Source organism: Chinchilla lanigera, unplaced genomic scaffold, assembly GCF_000276665.1.
Source record: "Chinchilla lanigera isolate Chin_1 unplaced genomic scaffold, ChiLan1.0 scaffold00063, whole genome shotgun sequence".
Taxonomy (NCBI): domain Eukaryota; kingdom Metazoa; phylum Chordata; class Mammalia; order Rodentia; family Chinchillidae; genus Chinchilla; species Chinchilla lanigera.
The window spans coordinates 4,127,172-4,142,006 of NW_004955464.1; the positions used below are offsets into that span (position 1 = coordinate 4,127,172).

The following is a 14,835-nucleotide window of genomic DNA, read 5'->3' on the forward strand; positions in this document are numbered from 1 at the left end:
AAAAGCAAGCAAGCAAGCAAGCATGTGAGCTTGGATGCTTTTTATTTTTCCCCTAGAAGGAGGAGGAATGAGGAAGTCAGAAAACCAGCAATGGCAGGCCCACCGTGGGCTCCTTCAGGTCAACTATTGGTTCCCCAGCATTTATCGAGCACCTAGTATGTCCATGTATGTAGACAGGATATGGCAAAGACAAGGCATGCTCCCTGCAGCCGAGTGATTCCAGACTGACTGAGGAAGGCAAAGTGTGGCTCACAGCACATAATCCAAGGCAGATTTTCTTCTGGAAGGGATGAGAAGGAAACAGGGAGAGGAAAGAAGGAAGGAAGGAATGGAAGAAGGAAGGAAGGAAAGAAGGAAGGGAGGGAGGGAAGAAGGAAGGAAAGAAGGAAGGGAACATGCCCATCACTTCATCTCTGCTAGGCTCTGTGCTGTTCTTCTTGTATTTTATTTATTTCCCATAACAGCCCTTGAGGAGAAGCCAGTTTACCATCTTACAGATGAGAAAACAGAGCGTTATATTATGCAGAGTCCAGGCCACTACGCCCCTTGCCTGCCTCCCCACACAAAGCAGATGCCCACTCCGCTATAAAGTCGGGACCCTCCTTCTTGCCTACATGAGGGTCCAAGGCCCAGGTAGTTCACTGGCTCCTCCAAGGCTTCCAGAACTACATCCAGTTAAAGCCATTGGACCTTGGAGCTGATGAGGTCAAACATGCTTGAGGAGAGGCAGGCTCTGGATAGGTGGAGGCTTGCCCGAGGTCTCGTAGAGAGCTCCTCTGAGACTTGGGGCCCAGTCCGCCCCTCTGGAGCTGCCAGGAAGTCAGCAGTGCCAATAGCTATGGCATTTAATTGTTTCCAGACCCCGGAAAGCTGCCGTCCACCCTCCCTACTCTGGCCCATCCCAGCTAAAGCAGTCCCAGGTCAGCTGAGCAGAAAGGTTTGTTTTGGCAGAAAACTGGGTGCTGTCCAGCTCGATAATCGCCCGTGTTAACACACCATTATGTGTGTCGTTAACAGACTTGTCAACTGGGATTTGGCTTTCTTTTTTTTTTTCTTTACATTTTCTAAAAATAGAAACATAAAAGGCAACCCCAGTGAGTGAATCAGAAAAACTAAGACTCCCAGCCACACAGGTGCTCAGTGACTGCCTGAAGATCAGGCTTTGTGAGAGACCCATCTTCTCTGCCACCAGGAAATCTCTGGAGGTTTTACTCCCGAAGGAGGCTCGTCGGGCACCGTGAGCAGGGCTCGCTGCTCCGGACCAGTGCCCAGCGCCTTCTCCTCCCCAGCCTAGCAAGGGCGTGGAAACATCAGGGCTGGGGAGTTAAACAGGCCCCTGGTTAAAGACCAGCTTCACCATTTTGTACTTTGGGGGAACTTAATCAAGAGATTTAACCTCTCTGATCCACAATTTCTTTAACGAAGAGCTACATATAACACTTCCCTCCATTTACCATATCATGCTCAGCAATTCATCGGAAGGCAGGAAGGCAGGAAAGAGGAAAGAAGGAAGGAAAGAAAAGAGTAATCCCATTATTTAGCAAGACTTCAATGTAATGTGTTCAGAATATAATGATAAATCAGACACATGCCCAGATAGGAAGAAATCGAGCCCTACCATTATTGCACCAATACACATCAAGCAGCTCTTCCAACTCGGATGCTAATGCCCTGGCCCAAGCCAGCCAAGCTCTCACCCCGATCCCTGCAATGTCCATCCCATGGGCCTCCCAGCTCCCTCTCCCACTCCTCCACTGCCCGTTCTCAGCAGAGCAGCCAGTGGCAAACCCTGCTCCAATCACATCACTGCCCCGCACCAGCTTCCCCACAGCTTCCCAGGGAACGGGGGACTCTAAAGTTCTGACCCTGGCCTGAGCAAATTCTGCACAGACACACTTTCAGCGTTTGCAAGGAGAGCCAGGTGTCCTTCCCTTTCGCTAATACAAGGGCCTAGTGCGGTGCTTGGAGTGGTATCGGGAGGAGCCGCTGATGCCCAGGCCTGGGGCTGACCTGTCTTGCTTCCTATTGGTGCCAAGCCCACACAAACTGCAGCCATCCAGGGACAAGATGGTTTTTGATCCTCCTATGAGCAAGAAGAAAAAGAAGAAGCCTTTTACGTTAGATGAGGAAGGGGATGCCCAGACAGAAGAAACCAGCCCTCAGAAACCGAGTAGAACCAGAACCAACTGAGAACAAAGATGTGCAAGCCGAAGAAGAGGACAGTAGAAAGAAAGGTGCTTCTGATGATCTCGATGACTTGAATATTTCTTTAATCAAAAGAAAAAGAAGAAAAAGACAGAAACTATATTTGATATTGAGGAAGCAGAAGAGGGTATAAAGGTATAATCTTAAAATTGCAAGTGCTACCCAAGAGCCAACTGAACCAGAGGATAGGCTTGATGTTATGCTTGGCAATAAAAAGAAGAATCTCAAGTTCCCAGATGAGGATGAAATACTAGAAAAAGAAGAAGCTTTAGAAAATGAAGACAGCAAAAAAGATTAAGATCTCTCATTCAATAACCAGACAGGCCCTGCTTGGGCAGACTTGGAGAGACCACACATGTGAAGAGCTACTGAATCGAGTGTTCAACATCATGAGGGAAAAGAATGCAGATATGGTTGCAGGAGAGAAAAGAAAATTTGTCATGAAATCTCCACAGGTCATCAGAGTAGGAACCAGGAAAACTTCCTTTGTCAACTTTACAGATACCTGCAAACTATTACATCGTCAACCCAAACATCTCCTTGCATGTTTATTGGCCAAATTGGGTACAAGTGGTTCTATAGATGGCAATAACCAACTTGTAATCAAAGGAAAATTCCAACAGAAACAGATAGAAGTGTCTTAAGAAGATACATCAAGGAATACGTCACTTATCACACACGCCGATCACCAGACACAATTCTGCAGAAGGACACACAGCTCTGTTTCTTACAGTGTGAAACCTGTCATTCTCAATGCTCTGTTGCCAGTATCAAAACTGGCTTCCAGGCTGTCACAGACAAGCGAGCACAGCTCCGTGCCAAAGCTAACTTGCTAATCACCCCTGATTTTACAAAGTGTGTTTTGAGGAACTGGCTGGACAGGTTTACCATCAGCGTAGATGTATCACTGTATTAAAACAAGGTAGAAAAGCTGCCAAGTTCTTTGTTGAGTAGTTGGTTGATGTGACATTCTTGCCAATGCTCAAGTTGTGGACATACTTCTTGCCTACTTTAACAGCTGGCAGAGGAGCATGGTGGGGTAAGGAGGTGCTTTTTTAAAATCATTTATAGACTTCTGTAAAATGCAAGATAAATTAAAGTCATTGTAACAGTGGGAAAAAATAAAGTTCTGACACTGGCCTGGAAGGCCCCATGACCCAGGACCCCATCTGCTTCGTCCCTCACCTGCCCTCTGCTGAAGCCACTTCGGGCTGCTTGCTCTTGCTGGAGCAACCCACAAAACTGTCCTCCCTCCCATGGTGGTGATGCCCAGACATTTGGAGTGTCTTCCTTCACTCACTCAATTCTCTGTTCCAATGCCACCTCCTCAGAGAGACGCCCTATCCACTCCCTGCTTGTGCCTTTGCTTTGCTTTATTTTCATCCATACACTACCGCACTCTAAACCATATTGTACATCTGCTTGTGTATTTGCAACTTCCCTCACCAGAATATGAACTCCCAAGGCACAGAGACTTTGGAATAACACCCTGAATGTACTATGTGCTCAATAAATATTTATTGATTGGTAAATAAGTGGAGAAATCAGCACATTACATGCTGGGTCCTATGCTAAGCCCTGATGTGACCCACTGCACAGAGCCCTTCCTTCCTGGTCTGTGTGGGGAATTGGGCAGAAAGAGGCTCAGTAGGAGCCCTGAGAAGGTACCTGTGGCCACTATGGAAAATCAGAGCCAGTGCATCCTTTTAAAAGAAAATGATTTCTAAGCTGAATCTTGAAAGGTGAATTGGAATAGCTAGATAAGATAGGGACATGGTGGTGAGAAAGGGCATTCCAGATAGAGGAAATGCTATTACAAAACATATAAGGGAAAGAATTTTTGATGCATTTGTTTTGAAAACCCCAAACATTACAGTTTTGATGATGTTGTGGGAGAGGGGCAGGGCAGAATGATTCAACAAGTCAGAAACACAGATAGGGAGGGATCACAGAAGGCCTTCTGTCTCTGCTGAAGACACTGGATCTTACCCTACACGCTTTGGGATGCCAATAGAGCATGGTCAGGTGCACATGTTCCTGCTGGCCACTGAGTGAAGAATAGATTTGAGGGAGGCATAAAGCATGAGTTAGCTAAGAAAACAATAACAATAAAAACCAGAGCAGAAAGTTAGTCATCTTCCAAAGAGGCTAGACTCTGTTAAATAGAAGTGCAACCTTTTTGATCTACTAAGAACTTCTGTAAATTTGGCTCTGCAGATTTGAGCACAGGAGCTATGGAAAGTTGCATTCTATGCATGATAGAAGAAAGGAATTTGAGAGTTGCCAGAGATTCTCAGTGGGGAAAAAAATAGAAGCCAAAGAAAGAAGAGAAGGAAAAAAGAGGCCAGCAAAATAATGCGGGGCCAGTCACCGATCTGGGTAAATTTCCAGTGAGAAAAGCCTAGTAGCAAAAAAGTTTTGTTTTGTTTTATTTTGAGGTACTGGAGAGTGAACCCAGAGACTTATGCATGCTAAACAGGCATTCTCCAGTGAGCTGCTTGGCCAGCCCTGCAAAGGAGCTTTTAAAAACAGGAGTGCGTGATTTATTATTTTAAGTTGTTTGCTAATTAATGGGGGTTCTACTTCTGGCTGTGATAGAGTTATTGGTATGAAGTGGCTCTCCTGCCACTAAAACAAAACAAATGTAAAACTGGACAAAATAGAGAAGGCAACAATTTCTGGCAGCACAAACTGTGATCCTTCAGAGAGGGTGAGCTCACAAAGTGAGCCCCACAGTTGCCCTCAGCTCTCCTGGGAATAATCTCCTCACTGCAGAGCAGAGAGCTCAAGTCTGCACAAAGCACAGTAGATCTGATAGGGCAAAGAGGCAGAAGCAACTGAAATGGCTGGAATCTGTGGAGTGGAGCAGCAGAATAAACTGTGCACAGGGGTCCCCAGAAGACTGGGCTGGGGGCCCTGTGGGCTCCTTAACAGAGAGACAGGTTACACAGGCTCAGGGTGAGTATACACAGGCTCATCACAAAGCAGCTACAACAAGGTAGGGAACAGAAGTACTCAGCATCAAGCAGCACTAGAAGACAGAAGAGATGCAGACCAGCCAAAGTGGAGAAATTTTGTTCCCATATTCCCATGTCTCCAGCTAATACACCAAGATGGTGAGAACCTATGGACCATGCCCTGAAGCAGGATGTACTCTTCCAAAGTACCATCAGAAAGAGCCATTGTCTTTCCAAAGTAATAACCAATAGCCACAAATAGCTACTGAGCACTTGGAATATAACTAGTGCAACTAAGGAAGTGATTTTTTAAATTTATTTCATTTATATAATATAAATTTAAAGTTAAATAGCTACATGTGGCTGCCATATTGTACCATATAGCTTTAGATCTGTCCTAGAAAAAGGCCTTAAAAGATTCACAGGGAACATGATTTTGGATTGAGCCCATTAAATTAGAGGGACGTGGGGAAGACACTCAGCTTTTCACAGATGCCGCCCATAAAAACATGAAAGCAAACCCACAAAAACTCAAGGTGATAAGACAATAACCATAGCCCTTACTGCCTAGCAGAATAAAAATTAGTTTTCAGAGGAAGAAAACAGAACCAAGGTCTCTATACATATCATTGACATTACCCAGTACCTAATCAAAAATTCTAGATATGCAAGGAGTAGAGAAAGCTGGTCCATACTCATGAGACCAACCCCAGGGAGGCCTGATATTAGATCCAGTGCTTGCTTTAGAGTCATGATTATGTATTTTTCAAGGAATTAGAGGAAGATGCTCTTAATAAGCAAACAAATAGAACTCAGCATGAATGCTGACACTCTTTAAAAAGAACTAGAATTAAAAAGTACTATAACTAAGATTTTAAAAGTTGAATGGACTGAATGACTTAACAGATTACAGGAAGCAGAAGGAGAGTAAGCTTGAAGATAAATCAATAAAAATCAGTCAAACTGAAGGAAAGAAAAAGAGAATGAAGCAAAATGAAAAAAATTCAGGGCTCTCAGAAGCAGTATACCTTTAAGTCTAAATATATTACTACAGATGAATATTGTCAGGTATGGGACAACCACTGAGCAGTAATAAAAAGAAGTAGGACTGAGAGGCCAACCAAGGAGCCAAAATGGAGCTCCGGAAATACATATAATTAGGAAAGGAAAGGGTCTTTCAAGGAGAAAATCACAAGTCACTGAAAACAAACAGCCAGGTGGCAACCTCGGCCCAACCACATGGATAATCATGTTAAATGGAAAGAGATCAAAACTCCTCAGCTGAAAGAGAAAAAGAATATGATGAGCAAGGTGGAGGAAACAAGATTCAAGAAAATGACATCTGCATGAGATGACTTTAAATTTTAAAGCACACATATGCTGAAAGAGGATAAGAAAATAGACCGTGTGTCCTACGCCACCTTGCTGAAGCCTTAACACCTGGGTGACTGCGTGTGGAGGCTGAAGCCAGGAGTAGTACAGGTTAATGAGGTCATAAGTTCCCCCAATGGGATCAAAGCACTTCTGAAAAGACGAAGAAGCACTGAGATCTCTCTCAGAGGACAGGCTAAGCAAGGACACAGAAGAAAGGCAGTTGTCAACAAGCCAGAAAGAAAGGTTTCAGCAGAAAACTGCTCTGATGGCACCTTGACCTGCAGATAGTCAGCCTCCAGGAGAGAATAATAAACTGGGAGAAAATAAATGTCTGTTGTTTTAAGGTATCCAGTCTGTGAGTTTCTGTGTTTGTCTGCTTTTTGATTTTTACTTTTTGTTCAGTACCAGGGATGGATGCAAGGGCCTTTGAACTCAGCTACATTCCCAGCTCTATTTTTCATTTTGAGACAGGATCTCACTAAGTTACCCGGGTCGAATTCAAACTTGTAGTCGTCCTGCCTCAGCCTCTCAGAGTGCTGGGATTATAGGCATGTGTCACCACGCCGGGCTTTGTTTTTAACAATTTTTTTAAAACATTGATGGCACTGCTGATGGTGGTGGTAAAAATAATAGAAATTAATAAGCCTTGGCCTCTTATTCCCAAGTCCTCTACTCTTCCTCATTTTCTGCCTTCCAGAAGCCAATTCTACAGTGACTGCTCATATTAAGTAACTCAGGACCCACTCTGCTGGAGGGATCAGCAAAATCTTCTTAAAGCAGGACCATTTACCCTGCCCCTTAAAAGGGGGTCACCTGGACAACCTGGAGTGAAATCTTGGCCTCTGGAGTGAGGCCGAGCCAGGAACGGCAACAGCAGGCTCCATTCTGAGGATGTGAGCATGGACGGACAGAGCTGTTCCAGCCAAGGGCCAGCTGCCAGGATCCTGGCCCCTGTAACCACCAGCTTTTGAAAATCCCTTTCTATCTAGAGAGAAAAATACTACTCACTCCGGAATAATAAAACCCACTTCTAGAGTGGCAGGGAGGATTGGATGCCATACTGGAGTGACTTTTGTCTTGTCTTGTTTTGTTTTGTTTTGTCTTGTTTTGTAAGACACGGTCTCACTAGACCACTGGTGCCTGGTTGCCCAGCCCACCACCCCGACCTTGAGGGGCAAGGGGTTCCTCCCCATCTGTCTCTGGCTGCATAGCGAAAGCTACTGCATGACAGGGTGTCTTACCTGCAGCTCAGCATTCCAGAAAGCTTCCTGGAGGAGGCAGTTTTGAATCGGGCCTGAGGCCAGTCAGGGTTTGTTCCTTCCAGCCCATCACACCAGCACGCAGATGCTCTGGAAGGCTTGTACACAGCCCCAGGGTGGCTCCCAAGATGAAGGATCTATTCATGCCCATTCAGAAGGGAGCTGTGGATCTAGTGCCTGCTGCCCTCAGCCTGGAAGGGGGGCTCCTAGCCAAGTCATTACTTTTTTTTCCACCAGCACAAAACATCTGTCTCATGAAGGTCATATTTGCTGAGGTCCACAGCACAGCTGAGGCCTGGGCTTCCCTCACAGCAGGGCCAGGGCAGTGTGCCAGCGCCCAGACTGGGAACCCAAGGGATAAGCTGTCCCCCAGTAACCACCAAAATGTAGGTAGGACTCATAGACAGAACATGGAGCCCACGAAAGCATCTGTGGGTCTCACTGAGCCAGTCCTTGAGGTCACCTGAGGAGAGCACTACCCCCATGGAACAGCAAGCAGAACTGTAATCCCAAGGACATTTATGGGTATAGGAAATGTTTTGAAAGCTCAGATGAAAATTTAGAGCTTAATTTGGGAGGCACCGAGGAGCCCCTGAAGGTTCTTGAGAGGGAGAGTTTATCTGGTATGCACTTCAGAGATCCAAACATGACTCATTATGAGGATGCACACATGGAGTCAGCAGGTGCACACACGGAGTCTGGATACCTGACAGCTGCTGGGCTGACAGAGAGGGCCCCAGAGGCCCGGCCGATCAGCACACGCTGAGTCACCCTTGTGAGGATGTGACAGGTGAGTTACAAGTGTGACTGGTGAAGGTGAAAGCGTCCCGCACTGTGGTGCCCCTCCCAGAAGCAGAGTCCACATCTCGTCCTGAACAGATTTCTCCATGCCACGCACCAGCATGCCCTGGGGCCTGGAGTCACTGTTCCCTCTGGGACCTGTGTCACTGCTCTGAGGACCCGACATGTGTCCCTGTGTGTAATTCATCCACGTGTTCCTCATGGGAGTGAGCAGACGCCAGGACCCAGGCTCTCTGGCTTGGGACTTCTCATGGAAGGACTCTGTCCAGATACTATCTGGACCCTGGTGCTTACAGGACAGGCTCTGGAGTCAGACTCCCAAGTCAAGTCCAAGCCCCACAATCCCTGACCACCTGCCAGGACAAGTGACTTCCCATTATGGCCCCTCACTTTCTTTATCTACACCATAATCATTGTGCACCTTGCAGAATAGCAGTGCACACAAGGGTTAATCTGAAAACGCCTGGGGCAGACCAGTGCCAGACAGCGTTGGGCACATGAACTGGGGCACAGGAGAGGAGAGTCCCACCAGAGCCCCAGGACAGTGCTGCGGAGCCCTGGGAGGGTCAGAAGCAAACAGACAGGAGAGATGGCCTGGTCCCTGAGATCCCCGAGTGGAAAATCAGAAGGGACCCCAGTCAGAGACTGTGTTACAGAGCACACTGGGCATCTGGGCTCCCTTAAAGCCCAAAGTGTCTCTCTAGGGGCTTGAGTCACAGTGGATTTTATCTAGGGACACTGCAGCCATAGGGAGATCAGACCCCACGGACAGTTCAGGGAGTGGATTGGTCAAGGTGGAGGAGAATGGGGAGCAGAGGGCATAGATGACACCCTGGGGTGGAGGCGAAGGGCCTGAAAGTATCTCAGCTCCAGGATTCCTCTAGGACCTCCTTGGGCCACCACTGGGCAGGGTGTAGACATCTGGGACCTGATCTCCAGGGCTTAGGAAGCCAGCAGCTTTAGAGGGGCTGCGGGAAGGCTCCGCATTGGCCACACTGTTTCTTCCCGCCCTCTCCCAGGGGTCATGGAATTGCAGTCAGAAGCAGAGCCAGGCCTGGCCAGGGTGAGGGGTGGAGGCTACACTCTGACTGCAGGGGATCTGCACACCTCCCAGGGGTGCTACATCCTCTTGGTTCCCGTCAGTCACACTGGTGGCCTCCATCCCAACCAGCTGCACACGGCCTCTGCTGTGCATCCGCCAGCTGCTCCAGGAGCCAGTCGTACTTGGAGAGGCTCTGCCACAGCCTTCTGGGACCTCGGGGAGGTTGGGCCTGGGAGGAGGGGGCAGCTGGGCTGCCCAGGCTGGCACAGGTGATGGCATGGGTACAAGACACTGCCCCAGCTGGGGAAATTGTGCAAAGGAGTTGAGCAGAGGGAGCTGCTGCTGGGCCCATGCCAAGGGTCCTCTCAGTGTTTTGCCCCAGAGCCCTCCAGGGAGCCTTTGTCACTGTCATTGCAATACAACGTGAGAATCAGAATGGCAAAGATGTGCCTAAATCACACAGCTATTGAATGGCATGCACAGATCCAACCTAGATTCATTGTACTCCAAAACCCACCCATGCAGCTGCTCAAGTGCGTATTTCTTCATCCAATAAAAATGTATCGAGGGGATGCTATGCCCCAGACGCTATGCCAGATACCAGAAATACAGGACAGATGCATCTCCGGTCCATGTAGGAGAGACCAGCAGTGCCTCCTGGGTAAACCAACCAGAGGACCCAGGTGGTGATGAGTTGTGGTGCAGGTTCCATGGGCTTGAGCCTGTCAGAGCCAGGGTTGTTCAAATGCGGTGGAGAATCCAGATCCTGCCTTCATTCTAAGGACGGTGTTTCCAAGAGGGAAACAAAGGAGAAGATGCAGCAGGGTGCTCTGCAGGGTCACCTTTATTTCACTGCCCATGAAGGGTGCTGGCCTTGGAGATCCAGCCATCTTAGTGACCGGGGAAAGGCCCCATGTGTGGAGGACTCGGAACCAAGATGTGGTGATGGAAAATCACCAGCAAAAGAGACTTAGAGAATAAGAATTCTAGCAGAGGGAAGGCCCTGGGGTAAAGACAAGCATAGTGTGTTCAAGAAAAAAAAAGAAGGCCAGAAGGCCTGTGTCGCTGAAGTGTAGGGAGCACAGGAAAAGGGTGAGGAGAGCAGGGGTGGTGAGCTGGGGTGGTGAGGAGAGCAAGAGACACATATTAGGCTCTCTGGCCCAAGGTGACAGTTGTCCTCTCCACCACGACCTGCCCTGCCGAGGACAAGTGAGAAGCCTGCAGATTTGGGATGGGTGGGCCCAACCTGGAGGAGAACCCTAGTGAGAATCCAGATGCATGAGACCTGCAGAAGCAGCAGTCTCAGACAATGGGTTCATTGACCCAGGGCCTCCCCTCTAGGTCATAGTACCGAAGATGCTCCAGCACAGACAGGGCTGCAAGGTTTGGCAGGTGCTCAGACCCTCACCAGGCGTGCTGGGTTTCAAGGCCCGGCTTGATCTCTGACCAGAAGTGGAGGAAGAAACAAGAAGAAGCAAAGGTAGTGAATGGTGAGATGAGGGGAATGGTAAAACGGTGACTTCCAGAGCTTTGAGCCATCCACGCCTCCACATCCAAAAATGGCATCCTGGTCACACTACGGAGGGGTCTGCACCCAGCTGCAGCTGCAGGGGCGCAGCTACCTGTGCAGGCACACAGACACCCTCCGAGTGCTGTGCGCATGCAGGGAGGGGAGGGAATTTTTCCTGGTCTGCTGTAGTGTTTGGTACTTTGGCGAGCACTTGGTTTTAAATGGCTCTTCTCCTAAGCATGTCCCCAGGCAACATGTGTGTTGTAATTTGATTTTTTAAAAAACAACTTGTCCTTTTCTCTAGTAATAAAAGCAACACATGTTTCTTCCTGAAAAATCAGATAATACAGAGGAACCAAAAAGAAGAAAATAAAAACCACCCATCTGCTCACCCAGAGTCTGCATTTGTTTCCGGCACCTTGACAACCATTTCTCTCGCCTTTTCCTCCATCTCTGCTCTCCTCCTGCCCTGTCGTCAGGGCCCTGTCTCCCTTCTTGCCCTGCCCAGGTGGCCACCCATGGCCTTTGCTCCCATCTGCCTTGCGCATGCCCCAGCTGCCTTGCAGCAGTTCTGCTTCGCCACCCATGACTCGACAGCTGCCTTTTCCCTGGTGCCCCTGCCTCTCGTCTCTGCTCTTCCGGCATCCTCCAAGTTAAAATCCAGGGCTGAGGGATCCTCTGGTAGCCAAGACAAGCAAGCCAGGCAACTGGCCTACATGCGAAAGCACTGCTTATCTGAAAATGGCCTCCTTCCCCGCATGGCACAGTGCAGGGACTTCATGGCCTCCTCAATAAGTTTCCACTTCTCCCACTCCCAGCCCTGTGCCCCGCTGACTGTGCCAGGCACACCTGGATGTTCAGCTGAATTTGTGTTCACAATCCCCTGTTCTAGACATCTAGATTGTGGCCAACACTCTTAACTACAAATCAAATGAAGCGAGCTCACTTCTAAGTGGAAAAACAACCCTCTGCAGAAATCCTTCATCAACCCTGGAGCCCTGGAGGGAATTTTCTTCGTCATCTATTGATTCAAGTGGGATCGAGCACCTCCTAAATGTGACACGCAGCTCAGTGTGATCCAGAAAGATCAAAGGGGGAGGCGAGATTCAAATACATGTGGCTGGCAGCCTGGAAGAGCTCACGGTCTCCTGAGAGGCAAGCAGGACAGAAGCGGCCCTGGTGCATGACCCGGCCTGGCTCCTCCTAACAAGATGGTGACAGGTAGCATGGTCAGAGCACTATGCAAGCTCCAAGGAGCAAGCCGAGCTGCCATGGGCCTGCAGGATGGGGCTGGAGAGAGGAGGCAGTGAGGAGGAGGAGGGTCAGAGTGCGGCGTGCAGGCAGGAGGAGCGTGAACAGGTGGGCAGGACAGTGGGAAACATGGCCAGAGAATTAATACACTGGGCTAGGTCCAGAGGCAACAAAGGGCGCTGCGGACATCACAGTAGGGACAGGACGGAAAGTCTGAGAGGAAAACTCAGTTGTGCAGTAGAGTCTTTAAATCATTGTTCCTGCAGATGAATCTGTTTCCACTGTCTCATTACGCTTATGTTGAGTATCATCATCATATGAGCACGGAAAATTGCGCTAAATACATTTTTATGAGCCTAAAGCTAATGACGTCGATCTGCAATGAGTACTGAAAAATAAATCTATACTTTTGATCCACCCAGCATTTCAGCGATTGTTTTTCCTGGCATACATAGAACAGTCACGAACATCCCAACTTGTGTTCTGAGCAGGTACACTGACCCTCCTGGTGACTTCTGGTGTCAGGGCTCTTGCACTCCTGCTCCTGAAGCCTAGAGTGGGTTTCCCCTCCTGCTTCATCTTCCAAACACCCCCATGTCTCAGATTTCACCCAATTATCACTAGCTGTTATGCCCTGAATCTCGGTGAAGTCTCTCTCTGTTCTCACATAGTTAGTCCTTATAATTAAAATTAAATAACTCAATGACATTCCCATGTGTGTGTGTTTAAACTCAAGGAGTAAAGTCCCACCACCCTGCCTGGATGGAAACCCCCCCGCCAGGACAGCAGTGTTCTGCTCTGAGGTGTTTTTGCACAGACATAGAACCATTCACTATTCTCAAGTGAATAAGTAACCACTCACTACTCGCTTAGGGTCCTCCAAGAAGTTTTTTATCATTCCAAGATGGAAAAAAAAGTGTCTTCAGAGCAGCTGTCAAGTAGAGTTTTATAACGACCATCTCTTTTATTTATAGGTGAAGTTGCTGAGCTCACTTACTTCTAGAAAGGATTTAAAGCAAATTTGCGGACAACAGACCTGGGAAGATTTTAAAACTTTGCTGGGTCCATATTTGATGTACAAAGTGGTTTAAATCCAAAATCTCAGTTATCTCAAAATCTTTGTGAGGGATCTTTGTGGAGTTGGATTATCAGCCCTAACTGGATGAGGAAATTAAGTACCAACCAATTAACTAACCAATGTGGACCTCTCTGGGACTCAAGAGCAGGTGCACATTGCTCTCTGCTGCCTCCTATTGGTGCAGAGAGGAAAGAGCAAGTTTGTGTTTGTCAGGAAGTCAGCCCCATGTTCTGGCAGGAAACCAGTGAGTGCATCACCAGTTCCCCTGGTCCTACAACTGCCCGCCCTCCACCCCAGCAGATCCTTAGAGTGCCCAATTGCTCTTTGCAGATGAGTAGTAGAACCCACGCACTGGAGCAGGGACCTTCAGAGTCCTCGATGAATCCGATCTCAGTCTGATACTCGTCACTCCTCTGGGTTCTCAGTGCAGCCCTGGGAAATGACAGCGACAGGCACAGCTCAGGACACATCCCCCATGTGGTATCTGCCAGCTGCGTATCTTCACACAAGGGCTTCTCTCTGTCAGCCTCAGATTCCTCTTTGGGAATAGAATCAGGACATTGTGGCGTCACAAGTGACATGAGCTTCTGAGTCAGGTGCTCAGGAAATGTCCACATCCCTCATTTCCCTTTCTGTTTTTGCTGGCAGTTCCAACGGTGCCTGAAACATTGACTGCTGTCCTGCCCTGCTCCTTGGCAAGGGCCTCTGGGCTGATTCCCCAGCAGTGAGGTCACTGGGGGCCGAGCCAGGAGGACAAGTACGTGCCCCTGACTCCAGCTGACCTGTGCCTCATAGTGGTGATGGGGGCAGGAGCAGCTCAGGCCCCTCTGCCCCATCCCAAGCCAGGCCATGACACACAGCTCGTGCTATGAGATAAAGCAATGGCAGCCAATCTGGCTATAAATCCGGGGGGCTTATAAAGATTTTGTGTCCCTCCAAACGCAAATAACACTAAATCCCATGGACTGGAGAAAAAAAGCTGCAATTGTTTATTGTCACAACTGCATTCTTCAGAGGAAGGAGGAGGCCAGGACCCAGATGTCACTCGACAAATCACCCACAGCAACTGGGGAATGATTGCACTGGGGGAAAATCTGATCTAAGCATGCTCTTGCATGGGAAGGAGGAGAGAACAGGCTCAAAATGAAGACCTCTTCCTAGGCAGGGCTAAAGCACAAAATTCCTTCACCCTATGCTGTTGCAAATGTGCTTCTTTTGCCAGTAAACATTCAGATTGGTTTGCTTCAAGGAACAGGGAGAGGGTGTAGGGCTTCAGTAACACCAAATCCAAGAAGTTATTCAAGCACACGATTAGTTCAGAGCATTGGGATCACTTATTGTCTGGTGAAGACAGAAAA

The 14,835-nt window shown here is 48.3% G+C and overlaps 1 pseudogene; it reads left to right on the forward strand.

The window, feature by feature from the left end:
* Positions 1 to 1,989: 1,989 nt before the first annotated feature.
* LOC102024199 lies at positions 1,990 to 3,121 on the forward strand (annotated as a pseudogene).
* The last annotated feature ends 11,714 nt before the right edge of the window (positions 3,122 to 14,835 follow it).